This window comes from Myiozetetes cayanensis, unplaced genomic scaffold, assembly GCF_022539395.1.
Source record: "Myiozetetes cayanensis isolate MyiCay16 unplaced genomic scaffold, myiCay2020 scf2-11, whole genome shotgun sequence".
Classification (NCBI taxonomy): domain Eukaryota; kingdom Metazoa; phylum Chordata; class Aves; order Passeriformes; family Tyrannidae; genus Myiozetetes; species Myiozetetes cayanensis.
In genome coordinates, this window is record NW_026087411.1 from 113,489,680 (window position 1) to 113,504,509 (window position 14,830).

Consider the following 14,830-nt stretch of genomic DNA (forward strand, 5'->3'; position numbering starts at 1 on the left):
TCATTTGAAGAGCTGAAGGTTTTCATGTGGGCACCACCTCAAGAGCAGAGCTCACTCAGTGTGTTACTTGTGGTCACTTCTTCTCCAGGTCCAGACGTGCCATGAACACGTGTTCTCACTCTCAGAGTGTTGTCCAGCTTTAAGTCTACTCCAGGGATTTTCCTCTGGGGGAAAAGACCCTGTAACTGAGTTTCCAGCAGGGGACAATCCCCTTCTGCAGCTCCAGGACTGCATCACTTTTTCCCTGTGAGGGTGGTGAGGCCCTGGCACTGGTTGCCCAGTGAGATTATGGATTCCCCATCCCTGGAAGCGTCCAAGGCCAGGCTGGACAGGGCTTGGAGCAACCCGGCCTAGTGGAAGGTGTCCCTGCCCGTGGCAGGGGGCTGGAAAAAGATGAGCTTCAAGGTCCCTTCCATCCCAAACCATTCTGTGATTCCACGATTGTGAGGTTTCCTGCTGCCTGGCCCCACATCCCACCGAAAGGCCAATCCCCGGATTCGGGATAGGAGGCCCTGGAGCAAAGCCAGTGCTGGGCTGTGTGTACACGAGATCCCCAACCAGCAGCACGACGTCAATGCCACCCCCACCCGCCGGAGATGCGGCGGGGCCGGGGCTGCCGCAGCACGTGCCCTCGGCCCCTCAAACGCAGCTGCAGCGCTCCCAGGCAAAGGTGCATCTGCATCACTTGCAGAGTCATGCAGTTTAAAAATAAAAGAGCTCCCAAACGACTTCCCAATTTAAGAGAATTTAAATTGGAAGGACGATTAAGATGCGTGGTTTTCGGGGAGAAAAAAAATTTTCCGAGGGAAAACGCTCTCAAGGCAGAGAACCGGTGGAAGTCACTCGGTAAGCACTGGGAATGAGTGTCTGATGAAGTGCCAACCCATCTTTCAAGCAGAATCCTTGTCTGCAAGTACAAAAGAACAAACATTTTCTTTTTACTTTGCTTATTTAGCTCAGTTCAATGACTGCTGCTTTCAAAGTTGAGGAATCAGCTGGGAATTCAGCAAGCAGGGAAAACAGTTTCTCGCTTTTAAATGAGGAATAAAAATAAGGTGGGTTGATGAGCTCTGCCAGCTCTGTGTTTTTGAAGGACAAGGTAACCAGAAATTAGGTGAAATTCAGCTCATCGAGACAAGACTCACTGTATTTAAAAGATGTGTTTTAAAAGAGAAGCTGCATTTTGACATAAGTGTAACACAGCCTTAACATCAAGTAAAACTGCACTTTCAATTGAATTAGTTTCCATCCAAATGGAGCTTGACATGACTTTAAATAAGAATCAGCCGGGAAATATGCAGGATTAACCATGTTCTAATTCAGCATGGCATGAATTTATAGGAAGCAATGCAAGTGTTTAAGTTACACCTGCTACAGAGCTCTGAAGTTCTCAGCAGAACCCAAGAAACACAAGTGCAAAACAAAACTAAGGATCAATTATTCAAGCCCAAAGTTTCCGGCCTGCTCTTTAAACCACTTTCATTTCGATCGACCCACGTCCTGCAGCGCTGACTTTGTACAACCACCCTCCCTCTGCAGCCACGCTCAGGTTCATCCAGCAGCCACTGGATCCATTTACTGCAGGTAAGAGAACTTCTGGGATGGATCTAATGGATCATTCCCTACCTGGGAGGCAGCCCCACTTCTGCCCCGAGCAGGTGAGGGAAGGGGAGCAAAGGAAATTGTGGAAGACAAGTGGGAGACCAGAGGAATTCGGGCCTCACTGTTCAAAATGCAAAATTTGGGCAAACAGATGCACCATTCCTTTGGGGAGGACGTCCAGATGAAAATTAAATCACCTTTTCTGCCCCTTTGAGCACGAAGGGACTGGGGCTGTGGGTTTTGTATTGCAGGGGATATGAAGGAAATGCTCAAACAGGTGTAAAAGGTATAATTTATAAATTATTAAACTGTGCTTTGAGCAAGTAGAGCTGGTCACTCCCATGCCAGGAAGCAGCAAAAAGCAATGTCCAAAATTTTAGGGGACAATTTACACGCTGTCAAGAAGCAGAGAAGGTTTTAGTCTAAATGAGGAAAAAGGCAATTGGTGACATTTCGTATCAGATCCATTCACGACACCAAGATGAGCCCTCAACACCATCACAGGCCAAGGAACACGAGGGTGCCAGAGCTGTCCAGCAAACACCACGTGGATGAGCAACTGGAGCTGTTTCAGAAGGGTTTATTTTAAAACAAAGGACCAGAAATAGGTAACCTTTCCATCCACACCTGATTAAATACGAAGCAGGCCTGGGGAGAAGGACTTGGGGGTGCTGGAGGGTGAGAGGCTGGACCTGCCCTGTCCATGTGCACCCTCTGTGTCCTGGGCTGATCCCACAGCAGGGGAGGGGGGATTCTGCCCCTCTGTCCCCTCAGGTGAGACCCCACCTGCAGAGCTGCCTCCAGCCCTGGGGAACAACAGCACAAGGATGTGGAGCTGCTGGAGACGGGTCCAGAGGAGGCCACGGAGATGCTCCCAGGGCTGGAGCCCCTCTGCTCTGGAGCCAGGCTGGGAGAGCTGGGGGGGCTCACCTGGAGAAGAGAAGGATCCAGGGAGAGCTGAGAGCCCCTTCCAGCGCCTGAAGGGGCTCCAGGAGAGCTGGAGAGGGACTGGGGACAAGGAATGGAGGGACACAGGGAATGGCTTCCCACCACCAGAGGGTAGGGATAGATGAGAGGTTGGGAAGGAATTCTTTACTAAAAGGGTGGTGAGGCCCTGGCACAGATTGCCCAGAGAAGCTGTGGCTGCCCCTGGATCCCTGGAAGTGTCCAAGGCCAGGTTGGACAGGGCTTGGAGCAACCTGGGCTAGTGGAAGGTGTCCCTGCCCATGGCAGGGGGTGGAACAAAATGATCTTTAAGGTCCCTTCCCACCCAAACCATTCCATGACTCTACAGCCCTGCACAATGAACACTGCAGGACTTGTGTTCAAGAGCCACATCTGCTGGGACCCAGAGCAGTCACTGGGGTTTGAACACACACCCCACAGGTACCCCCAGGACCGGAGTGGTGCAGGAGCAGCCCAGCAGAGTGTTTGCTGTGCAAAGCCACCTTCTCCAATGGCTCTGCCTGCACGAATCGGGAGGATTAAACCAGACCTCGGAGCAATTTAAATAAATCTGCACAACCCGAGTGTCTCTGCGAGTGTCTTACACTGCTCCATCTCAAACTGGTTCCCTATCAGCTTAAATTTGTGTCTCCACACCTGGGAGTTCTCCCAAGCACAGGACTCAACACCCACAAATTGACCTCCAACCACTGCCATGCACCTGAATAAAAGTGATTTACACCTGGTTGTAATTATCCCCATTGGAAGTTACAGACCCAAACATCAATTTTGTGTGCACACAAATGCATTTGTGTGCATAGAAAATACACACAAATACATGAAAACAAGCCACCACTTGTGCTCCAAATCTAAAAGCTTCTCCCAGCCACTCCATAAACCTCAGAGCCAGAGCCAGACACGCTTTATGTTTTTATAAAGTCTGCAACTAAACCTTTAAAATAAATAAATAATAAAAGGTCATAATTCATCATCCTGACATCAAATCAGCAGATTGGGACTTCAGTATATCAGAGTGATGGATACAGACTTGTTTTAAGGATGGTTTAGTCTGCATTATGCCAGAGCATTTATTGTTGCCTTTAAGACTCTTTCCTTTCCAAGATGTTTCAAATAAAATCAACGCTCTTATTTTCCCTTAACTGCCTGATCTGGGAGTCCACTGTCCAGCAAAAGAACTGTCAACCAAAAATCATGCCTAGAGAAGCAACAGGACAGTGGGTGCTAGAAAACACAATTTCTTGGTTTTCCCTGTTTTCTCTTGCTTGCCAGGTGATCCAATAATCAGTCTGTGATGGATATCAAGAGTTAAGGCTCTCTGAGGAAAAAATCCTTCCTAATAAAAGCCCAAATGTAACATCTACCACTTATCACCCCTGATGTTCCACTCTGCCACAGGGTCAGGCTGCTGGAGCACCACTATCCAGGGATGTGCTGCCTACCAAGGACCATGACCAGTCTCCCCAGTGCTCCCAGCCCAGCTTCCACCTGCTCAGACCAGTATCCACCTGCTCCTTGTGATCCACACCTGCTCTCTGACCCACCTCCCTCTGCTTTTGATGGGGTGAGGTGAAAAAAGCTGCTGCATAAATGTAAACTCTGATCTTGCATCAAATGCTCACAGTAAATGAACACACACTTTCAGTTATATGTCACAGATATAGATATATATATATTTTTATCACCAGAGCACACTAAAAACTATTCATTCTCATCACAGCCCTCGATAGTAGCAAAACACATCAACTTTACAGATGGGCCAGTGCAGGAGGAGGCACACAGAGGTTTGACAACCACCTCGGGTGTGCTGGACAACCTGGCTGCTCCACACAACTGCTTCCCTTTGCCTCGGGCTCACATCGTCACATTTCTTACCTTGAGAAAGCCCAACTTTTTTGGAACAACTCCACGGGCCACCCCTGTGTATCCCACTAACACTGTGACACACAGCAGTGGGTAGAGTCATAAAACCACTAACCTTTCTGCCAAAACGTTTTCCTAATTACAAATATTGATAAAACTCTGCATCCCTTCAGCTTCTGCTCCTCAGGCAACCCCAGCAACACCAAACATGCCCAGGAGACAGAATATTTAAATTTGCTGCAATTATTTCAGCCCCCACCCCCCCTTCTAATACCTCACAGACCACCAGGAGTCAGAAAGTCACTAACACCAATATGAAAATTTGCTGTTTGATCCAGGTTTAAACAAGACCTCCTCAGGTTTTGATCTGTGTTCTAAGTGGTGCTTCGTAAGCACAACCAGTAAATCAATTTGGAAGAGAGGAGAAAATGTAAAGGAATAAATTATCATTTCTACCCTTTCTCTGCCCCCATCATAGTTTTACAACCCTTCCTTGAGGCTACTCAGGTAAGAAGTCAACCCAGGAGAGCAGAGGAGGTCAAAACTCCCAGGAAAACCAAGGTAAGTGGCTGCCAGATGTGCCAATAGTGTTGGGGGATGATGTGTTTTAGGAACTGCCCCATCTTTCAGGTTGCAGTGTTGGGGATGATGTGTTTTAGGAACTACCCCATCTTTGAGATTGCAGTGTTGGGGATGATGTGTTTTAGGAACTGCCCCATCTTTCAGGTTGCAGTGTTGGAGATGATGTGTTTTAGGAACTGTCCCATCTTTCAGGTTGCAGTGTTGGAGATGATGTGTTTTAGGAACTGCCCCATCTTTCAGGCTGCAGTGTTGGATGATGTGTTTTAGGAACTGCCCCATCTTTGAGGTTGTAGTGTTAGGGGATGATGTGTTTTAGGAACTGTCCCATCTTTCAGGCTGAAGCACTGGGGGGATGATGTGTTTTAGGAACTGCCCCCATCTTTCAGGTTGCAGTGTTGGGGGGATGATGTGTTTTAGGAACTGCCCCCATCTTTCAGGTTGCTCCTATCACCTCTTTCCTCACAGCAGAACCGAAACAAATCTCTGTGGGTTATGAGGGTAGAGGAAGCTCTTTACAGACCTGGGGCTATGTACTCTTCAAATGAAAAAAAAAAAGCCAAAAATTCCCCACAAACCAACAAAATTAGAGCAACTCTTGGTGTGACTGCACCCCTCTTGTGAGAGCACCGCTGCATATTCTTCTTTGCATTTATAAATAGGGCCGGTTTTATCACTACACAGGGTAGGAAGTTGCTGTCATTTGCACTTCTCTTTTTCTCAGCTCACGCACAAGAGCTCCCAGGGCTGAGTTTGTAAATACAGATGTGGATAAACAGCAATGGATCCACCAAGGTGCAATTTGAGGCCATAATTCCACCGGGCCAGAGAGTGTGAAAGGAACCCCAGGTAATGGGGCTGTTCCTACATATTCACACAAATAATCCCAGCCCGTGTCCTGACACTAATACAGGAACACAATCTTATGGAGCTTGAAATCTTCCCCTGGAGAAACAACTTTGCAAGAGCAGAATGGGAGAGAACACGCTGTGTAGAAAAGAATGTTTGTAGCTTTGCTTGTTATTTGAACCGGGCTGATTAATCTTTAAGATCCAGCAGCTTTTCAGATTTTTGCCTTCCCTCCCTCCCCCATTTTAGCAGGTTTTTTTTTAATCAGTGCTTTAAAGGAACAGCACACCAAGGGCTGAGCTACATCCAGGACTGGGCACACAAATCCCACCAAGTGCTCGTGTGAGAGCTCAGAGACCACCAGGCAGCTGGTAAAACAGGACAGAAGTGAAATACAGACTGAAAAAACAAGTGGCACGTGTGGATCTCGAAGAGCTGCCTGAACACAGCAAGCACAGCCCTCCAGAAACCACAAATAGGACAAGGGGGAACGGCCTCAGGCTGTGCCAGGGGAGGATCAGGATGGGCATCAGCAAGAATTTCTTCATGGAAAGGGCTGTTAAGCAGTGGAACTGCTCATGGAGGTGGTGGAATCCCCATCCCTGAAGGTGTTCAAGGAACAACCGGACGTGGCACTCAGTGCTCTGGGCTGGGTGACAAGGGGGATTGGTGAAAGGTTGGACTTGATCTCAGAGCTCTTTTCCAACCTAAATGACTCCATGATTGTTAAGTTTTCCAGTTGTCTTCTCCAACTGGAAGCATATCTAAGCTCTTCTCTGCAACACTGACATCGCAGGTCCTGGTAAAATTCGAGATTGTTTGACAACAAATAGATTCTCTTTAAAAAAAAAAAATAAATAAAAAAAAGCCACCCTAAAAAGTGCTAATATTGCCAGCCTGCTTTTGTGTGCAGCAAGGTGGGAATGGAGGGCAAGGAGAAGATATTCAGGGAAATGTGAATGAACAGAAGGCATTTATAAGGAGCCTGGAGTTTTATAAGGAGCCCAGAACCTGGAGTGAGGGCTGTCTCGGGCATGAAATGCAGGCCACCCCCTTCCCCCGGAAAGTTCTCGCAGCCTAAAGCCCCAGCTGTGAGATTCTGATCCCTCACATAAGGTTAAGTGTCTCTATAAATGTATTTTAGGTCTGGGCTGGAAGTGAAAGGTAGTCCAAGGAAGTCCTTCAGCACACCAGTGGGAAACCTGGGTTATGTGGAACACAAAGAGAAGGTGTCACAAAACCTGGGGATGAAGCCCAGCACAGAACATTTCCACGGCAATCAGGCAAGTGCAGCTCCCCAGGAGGGATCTTCTCGATTCCCAAGAAGATACTTGGGAGATAAGGAAAGAAGAGAGACAGTCCTGGGATATAATAACCCTGTTTTCCCCCAGCTCAGGTCTAACTGTGCTGTCTGCCTTCCCTACAGCAAGAATTCCTGCCTAAACCATATAGATGCAATGCATATGCTGCACAAAACTGAGTTTACATAATAAAGAGAATATATATTTGCTTTGATCTCGAGTTGCCCCATAAATTTTTAATAGCAGCTGTAAAACAGAAATCTTGGGCTAGGAACGCTCAGCAGCAATGAAATTTAAGCTTGCTACTCATTTTCAGGTTTAAGAAAACCCATTTCCGAGCCGTTCCTGGCAGAACTGTTCCCAACTTCCCAGCGAGGAGAAATGCAAATGTCATTCACAGCCGTTTATTCGGAGATTATTTTCCTCAGCTTGGCTCTGCCCAAAACAGAGGGATAAAAGGGACCATTCAATCTGGTTTGTCATCTTTGGTCCTGTTAGCAGAGACATTGTTAAGTTCAGACATCACAATCCCCTCATTTTGTATTTCACTGGAAGATGCCTCTATCTGGTGCTTTTTTTTTTTTTTTCTTTTCTTCCTCTACAGAGAAACTGTTAAACCAAAAGTACTAAAAAAACAACTTCTCTCCGATGCACCACAAATAGATTACAGTTTCTAGTTCAAGTGCAAAGGGACAAAGAAACCAAAATCTTTTTATATGCAGACATTAAAGTAAAAGCAGGAAACAGAGGAACATCTGGTGACAGAAACATTAACCCTTGTGCTTTCAGTGATGCAACTCACAGGAATTTCATTTGCTTCTCAGCTCCTTCCCCCTACACTAAGGAATTACCACTGTTGTGTTTGAAACAGTGTGTTCACACAGGCGCCATTAAAAAAATAACCTGTTAGGTAAACCAGGAGGCTCCAAAAAGCTGCAACTATCAAATACTTATCTAGGGGGAAAAAAAATTAAATAAAATAACTATGAAATAAAAAGGGAAGTCTCACACAGAGGCCTTTTAGAGGGGGAAGATTTTTAGAAAACAGTATTTGGGGGTAGAAAAGAGGCCAGATGATTACAGGGCTGGATGATATGATGAGGAAGAGCGAGCTAATGGGATATAAAACTGCACACACTGGAAGGGAGCTTTACAAGTTGGAGAAATGACAGCCAAATAGCAATCACACCACACCAAAAAGGGACTGACAAGGCAGGAAAAAAACCACCCCTCATTTCCTAAATGACAGCAGATTCAGTCCTCACAGGTGAAGGGTACACAGAGCTGGAGTTAAACAGTAACTGAGAGTCCTACAGATGTTTGGAGAGGCCCTAAAACGGAGAGAAATCATTCCCTGCCCTCGCTCTGAGGTTTTCCAGCCGCTCTGGACACGGGCAGGTGTGTTTTCCTGGATGCAGGGACGTCACAAATCCAACCTGTGCGTGCCCTGCCAGGGTTCAGCACCTGCAGAGTCCTCCTGGTCACAACCTGGAGCTCTCCCCGAATCCTCGGAGCAAGACTTTTCCACTTGGATCGAGCATGAGGTTACTCACAGGTCCATGTTATCCCAACCCATTCCACGGGAAGCAAATCAGAGAGTAATTAAACAGCCCTGTCAACACAGCTAACAGGAGGGATTTACCATCCAGCACACAGTTGAAAATACTGTATTTGTCATGACTTAAGTGGCACAGGACAGGACTCAACAGGCATTGAAAAAAAAAACACTAACCCGCCCTCCTTCAAAAAAAAAAGACTAAAATAAACAAACCAACTAAAAAAAGGTGACAATTTGGAAATCAAGGGCATTTGCTCACCAGGAACTGAGCTAAGAACAGCACCTCCCTTCACAAGCCCCAGGTATGTGACATTCAGCAGGTGGAAAACACTACCATGGACTCCTGGCTCGGGATTTAACGTGCCTGGACCTCTCCCTGGCTGGAAAAGGTGGGATGCAAAGGATACACAGAGCACCTGCAGCACCCAGTGAGGGTATTTCCGAGCACATGCTGGGGATTCATCAAATATTTGCCTTGTTTTTCCAGGCTCTCCTCAGCATCTACCGAATTACCCAGCCTTGAGGCAGAGAGAAGGCAAAACTTCTGACCTGAGCACAAGAGCCACTCATTTATTAAACCCAATTTTAACTGAACTCGGTCTTTGTGTTGTGTTTTGCAGCTCTTACACAAACATCACTTTACAGCTGCCCCTATCCAGAGGCCCAAACCAACACAGCCTTTGTTGGTGTTGAAGTAACACTTTGAGGGCATATTTTTATTTTATTATACATATTTATACCTAGGTATTATTAATACATTTTAAAATTACTTTTCAGGACATGTTATTTTATTTTTATTTTATATTTTATTACTTTTTATTTTATTTATTTTTAACTTTTATCCTCTCTTTTTAGCAGTGCTGTGTGTGCACCACTGCTGCTCTACAGAAAGAGAACAAGGAACCTCTCTGAACCCCCAATTTCAAAGTCCAGCATGTAAAACACCAATTAAACAACTGCCTTCTACCTCTCCCCTGTACCATCCACAGTGTTCAACCCAGCAAGAGCTGCCTGTCTCTAAGAACTACCATAAAACACCTTAAAAGCTCCAAACTCTTCAAAAATCAGGTGGGAGAAAGAACAGGGGACAGGATGAAAAGCACAGGGATGTATCTGTACAGAAATTATTTGTTTTATTTCCCTCTTAGCACATAGCACAGACCTGCAGAGGTTGGAGAGCACCCCTCGAGCTGGTCAGGTCTAAACACCCTGTAAATGCAATTTTCTGCTGCAACTTGCTCCAAAAAAAACTCCCTGTGCAGGCACACAATGATCCACCTGGATTTAGGCTGTGCCTGGATAACAACTGGATTAAAAAAATACATTTTCCTCCAAAGCCCAGCAGGCTCAGAGCTCTGGGGTCGGGATGGCAGAGCCTGATGGTTTCTGAAACCCAAGAGAACGTTGCTAAATTAATTTTTTCTTCATGGCTGAGTTAGGCCAAACTCCAAAGTTAGTTAAAACAGGATTTAAGCAAAGTTTATAAATGGGAACCACGGCTGCAAATGGCTCAAGAGCAGGTACAAAAGCAAAACCACCAACAAGAGCAGAGAAATCAAGCAAGAGAGACTCCAAAGTTGATAACAAGAGCCATTATTTGCAATTTCTCTGCTTCCTGCAGGCCCCAGACACGGCCCCAGAACTCTCCTGAGCAGCTCTGAGAGCACAAGAGCTCGTACCCAGCACATCCAAATTAATGCAGGAGAGTTTAGGAGGTCTGCCCAAGTAATGTCTCCACACAATTATGGCTCAGAAGTCATAACCCCTCCCTTTAATATTAAAAAAAAAGAGAAAAAAAAAATATCACATTTGCAGCCAAAATGTCCTGATAATAATGCAATGGCAGCGTGGCCCTGAGCCTGCAGCCTTTCTCAGAAGTCATTGTCATTAGAGGAAAACTGAAGGCTCATCCTCTTTATCCAGTTACTTGCAGGATATTTAACACTGGAAGGGCAGAGCTGGGGAGTTTTTCAAGAGCAGGGGAGGAGATTGAAGTGTTTCAATCCCATCACTGGGCAGGTTCTTCCCTGGAAAGAGGTGGAAAGCACAAAGCAGAGCTGGGAAGCAGCACCCAGGAGGACACCAGAGGCAAATTCCTACCACGAGGGGTGGGGGCAAGGCTGCTCACAGTAAATTGTTTTGTCAAATAATTGGAGGAAGGGCCAATGTCTCCTCTGGAAAACTGACAGTAGAAGTCTGTCAGAAGCAAAAACAATGGAGAATTAATTATTCTTAAGGATAAAGGACCCAGAACTCAGTGATCTGCTAATTAAAACCATGAAATATTCTCAATGCAGTTCCAGTTCAGTTCTTGGGAGAGCCAACAGAGAGCAATCCCACCGCCTCTAACGTTTAGTTACAACTTGTTTTAAGAACTCACCCTTTAAAGGCACTGAAATTTAATGGAAACTGCAGATATTCAGCACTTCTATTCCATATTCAAATATCTGAGCTCACACAAAACACACAAGAGAGTCTTTATCGACTCGTTCTGTTTCAACAGCTCCGGAAATCACTAAAAAGTAACTGGCAAACCAACTGCACTTCAGCAGTGGGAAGGAGCTCCTTGAAGGCAGCTCTGGAAGGGTTCAAAGGGGTGAAGTTTCATTTTTGTTTTTAGCTGGTCATCCAGTGGGGAAGAAGCAGAAAGCAGCTCTGATGTGTGAGGAGCAGAACAGAACGCCTGCGACAGTCCCGACTCACCTTTCCCTCTCTGTGAAGTGACAACGCTGAAAATCGAACGTGCTTGTCCTAATTCCTGGCTTGTGGTTTGTGAGGGACAGAAGAAAACTCGGGTTTCTCCAGCCTGCCTTTCCCACAGCGTTTTGCAAAGCTGGGAGTGGACAGATGTCCAAGGTAAATCAGGGTCTGGAGGGATCCTCCCACCCTGCAGGACCCACAGCTGTCCAGGAGAAGTTCTGTCCTCACAAAGTGTTTGCAACCAACCTACCAAGGGATCCACAAAAACCAAAATCACTGAGGTTGGAAAAGACCTCCAAGATCACCAGGTCCAACCTGTGCCCCATCCCCACCTTGTCCCCCAGCCCAGAGCACTGAAGTGCCACGTCCAGTCCTTCCTTGGACACCTCCAGGGGTGGGGACTCCCCCACCTCCCTGGGCAGCCCCTTCTGATGCCTGACCACCCTTTCCAGGAAGAAATTCCTCCTGATGTTGGAAATGCTGGACAAATGGCCATCTTGAAACACAAAGCAGAACAGAAGGTTTTAAATTCACCCTCGGTGTGGGTTGAATGGAGCCCACAACTTTAAGCCTTATAATATTCCAACTGGAAAAAGGTGTCCACGTCCTTGGCTCCAAGCACTGGGCAGGCAGCAAGTCCTTTAAGGACAAGCAGAGGAACGGCCACACCAGCTCTGTGGTCACTGCCTCCCTTTTACCTGAGCTCACTAGTTGGACACCCCTAAACTAAAAGGAATGCTTATTTCTCCTCTCAAAGCTTTAGTTTTCCATTAAATTAACCAAAAAACCCCTTTTAAGCCAGGCAAAGGCCTGAAGAGCAGCCTACCTGCATTCCAGTTTCCACCCTGGGTTATTAGCCAGACTGTTTAGAAAACAATTTTTACATGCCAGCTTTTATGTATTACAGTTTTATTAATCTTGAATGATACATCATAGGTGCAGGAAGCATAAAAGGGTTACAGAAACATGGTTTGCATTTTAAAATGCTTTACTGAAAACAAATGAATTCTCTTTTATTAAATGAATTGAACCTTGCTGTGTCCTCCACGGAAAGATTTCAGGATTACTGAATCTCTTCCCTCATTGTTCTTTTTTTTTTCCCCACCTTATGTTAGGGGAGGAAAACAAGGATTTCGGCATTTACAGCTCCCAAATGGTTTCTCAGTTTTGAATTAAATAGTCTGTGATACGAACTATCTGAATACACAGAAATGAAGAAAATATTCTCTCTGCATATGCAGAAGAGGCTGCTTCTGTCAAAAAAAAAGAGGTTTACTAGTTCATCAGGTGCTGGTTCCATGTGCTCAGCTAAGAGTGACAGCCACCACTGCACTGGTTTGACTCGACTGGAGATATTGGCAGCAAAATTAACATTGCTCAGGTTCTGCTGGAGCCCCCAAGAAATGGAGGCATCACAGCTTGAGGAAAAGGGATTGATATGTTTTAACCTATTCAGACAGAAAACATTTCCAGCAAAGGCCAGATTTTGAACTCAGGTTGTGAACTGGAGGTGTAATTACAGGCAGAAGGTAGAGATGCTTCACTGCTGGGTTTATCAGCAAACTCGGGCAAGCATCAGCTTTTGTTCTTATCAAAGACACAGATGCATTTGCCATTAAACAGATCTGCTTCCCACAAACTAGACGTGGCCTCCAGGCTCCAGATAAGTAGGGAATCTGGTCCTGTAACATCCCAGAGCTCCAAGTACAGGAATTTTAAGGCCTTCTTGGAGCAGTATTTATTTAAATTGATTACTGTAAACAAACACAATCTAAACGGACTGCCCTGGATCTCTTTGGAAGCAGAGACTCCCCATGTTCATTGCTGAACACCCTGGAGCCCCAGATCCAGTAATGCTCCCAAACTTCCAACCGCTTTAATCTTCATTTTAACTATTTTATGAGTCATTTACATCCACCTAAGCAATCAAACACAACAAGCCAAAAAAAGACCTAAATCCCAGTTTTGCAGGGAAAGAAGATAATACCTAAAGAAGTTACAGGTTCCAAACCCAAGGTTTTATGGAGGAAAGGGAGGTTGGAAGGTGAGAGAGGGGGATGATTTTTCCACAGCGCTGCAATGCCACAGGAAAGGGCCACGTTTAAATGTAATCAAGCTCTACATTGCAGCCATATGGAAACAATTTCAGTCAATAAACAACTCCTGCAAAAGGCAGCAGAGGAACAGAAAAATCAGATCCTGGCTTAGCCAGGAGGCAGGAGAGCCACTGGCTGAGCTCAGAGGCTTCCGTGGCAGGAAATATCCATGTCCACCAAAAACTCCACAGGTTTGGGTCTCTGTCACTCAGAACTTCCACACCTCAAACTGCAGGAGCACAAATGGCACAACTCCTCCCACAGTGCCTTGCCCAGAGATCCTGTGCCCCTCAGTCCTCTTTTCCCTTTCTTCCCCTTTCCAAACCTTTCCTCCGAGCCTGTCGCTGTTAACAGGCTTCCCACTCCACAGCCACAAAGGAATCACGGCACCCCAAACTCTGGATACTCTCTGCATTTTATCTGCCTGGAATTTGCAGGTTTTAAAACAGGGGCATTCTAAGGGAGCAAGTCCTTAAAAAACACCCATTCTGAAAAAAAAAACCAACCCAAAACACAACACACTTCACTTCCTCCTGCCAGTGGTATTCAAGTGAGGTTCAATTTCATGATTCCATATTATCTGGGATCCTAAAAAGCCACGGCCAAAATATTGCCTCTCCTACAGAAAAAGGCATTCCTGTGCACTGCTGATTACAGCTGCAACACCGAGGGAGTGAAAGCTAAATGAGTTTGGGACAGGAAAAGGGAAATTCAGGGGAACAGCCAGCGAGCGAAGGCAGCTGCATTTTCAACAAAAAGCAAGAAAAAGGCCCAGTGCTGTGAATAAATCAGAATTTACTTGAGTGTGACACAGGGGTGACACCACCAGTTATGAGAATAATGCCCATGAACTGTAGGATAATTCACAAGGGCCTTCACAATGTGGACGCCTGTAAAGGTTGGGAAGGCCTTCACTTCCATGAGGCCATGGAATCTGGCAGGAGAATCCACCTCAGCCACCCAGAAAGCGCTGCCATTTTATACTCGCAGACATCCAGGAACAAAAGCTCCTGGGACGTTCCTTCTTACCAAGCAAAGTGCGAGATTCAAAACATAAAAACCAAACAGAACAAGAGGAAGAAAATGTAAGACCCAGCGACTTTCCAGTGGAAGGGACAACCACTGAGAGTACTGGGAACAGTTTGCTGTTACACTGGGGCAACACACCGTTGTCATGTGAGGAACCTTCTAATTCACCAGTAATAAAAGATGATTTCCAGCAAATCCATTAGCAGGGAAACATTTTAAATCAGCCTAAAACCCGAGGAGGGCTTCCCTCCCCAGGCCAGGTGGATGTTCACGTCATGGCAACGCCCAGA

At 46.0% G+C, this 14,830-nt stretch overlaps 1 protein-coding gene across 10 annotated transcripts in view; it reads right to left on the reverse strand.

Moving 5' to 3' along the window:
- Positions 1–14,830, reverse strand: part of HMBOX1 (homeobox containing 1) — a 121,126-nt gene that overhangs the window by 97,814 nt on the left and 8,482 nt on the right. Inside the window, exon 1 of one of the 10 annotated variants that reach the window (XM_050314776.1) lies at positions 11,419–11,623. The exons of the other annotated variants lie outside the window; for them this stretch is intronic. The gene's annotated coding sequence lies outside the window, so the exon portion shown is untranslated. Of the gene's footprint in view, positions 1–11,418; positions 11,624–14,830 lie in introns of those variants that run through there. 10 annotated transcript variants of the gene reach the window in all.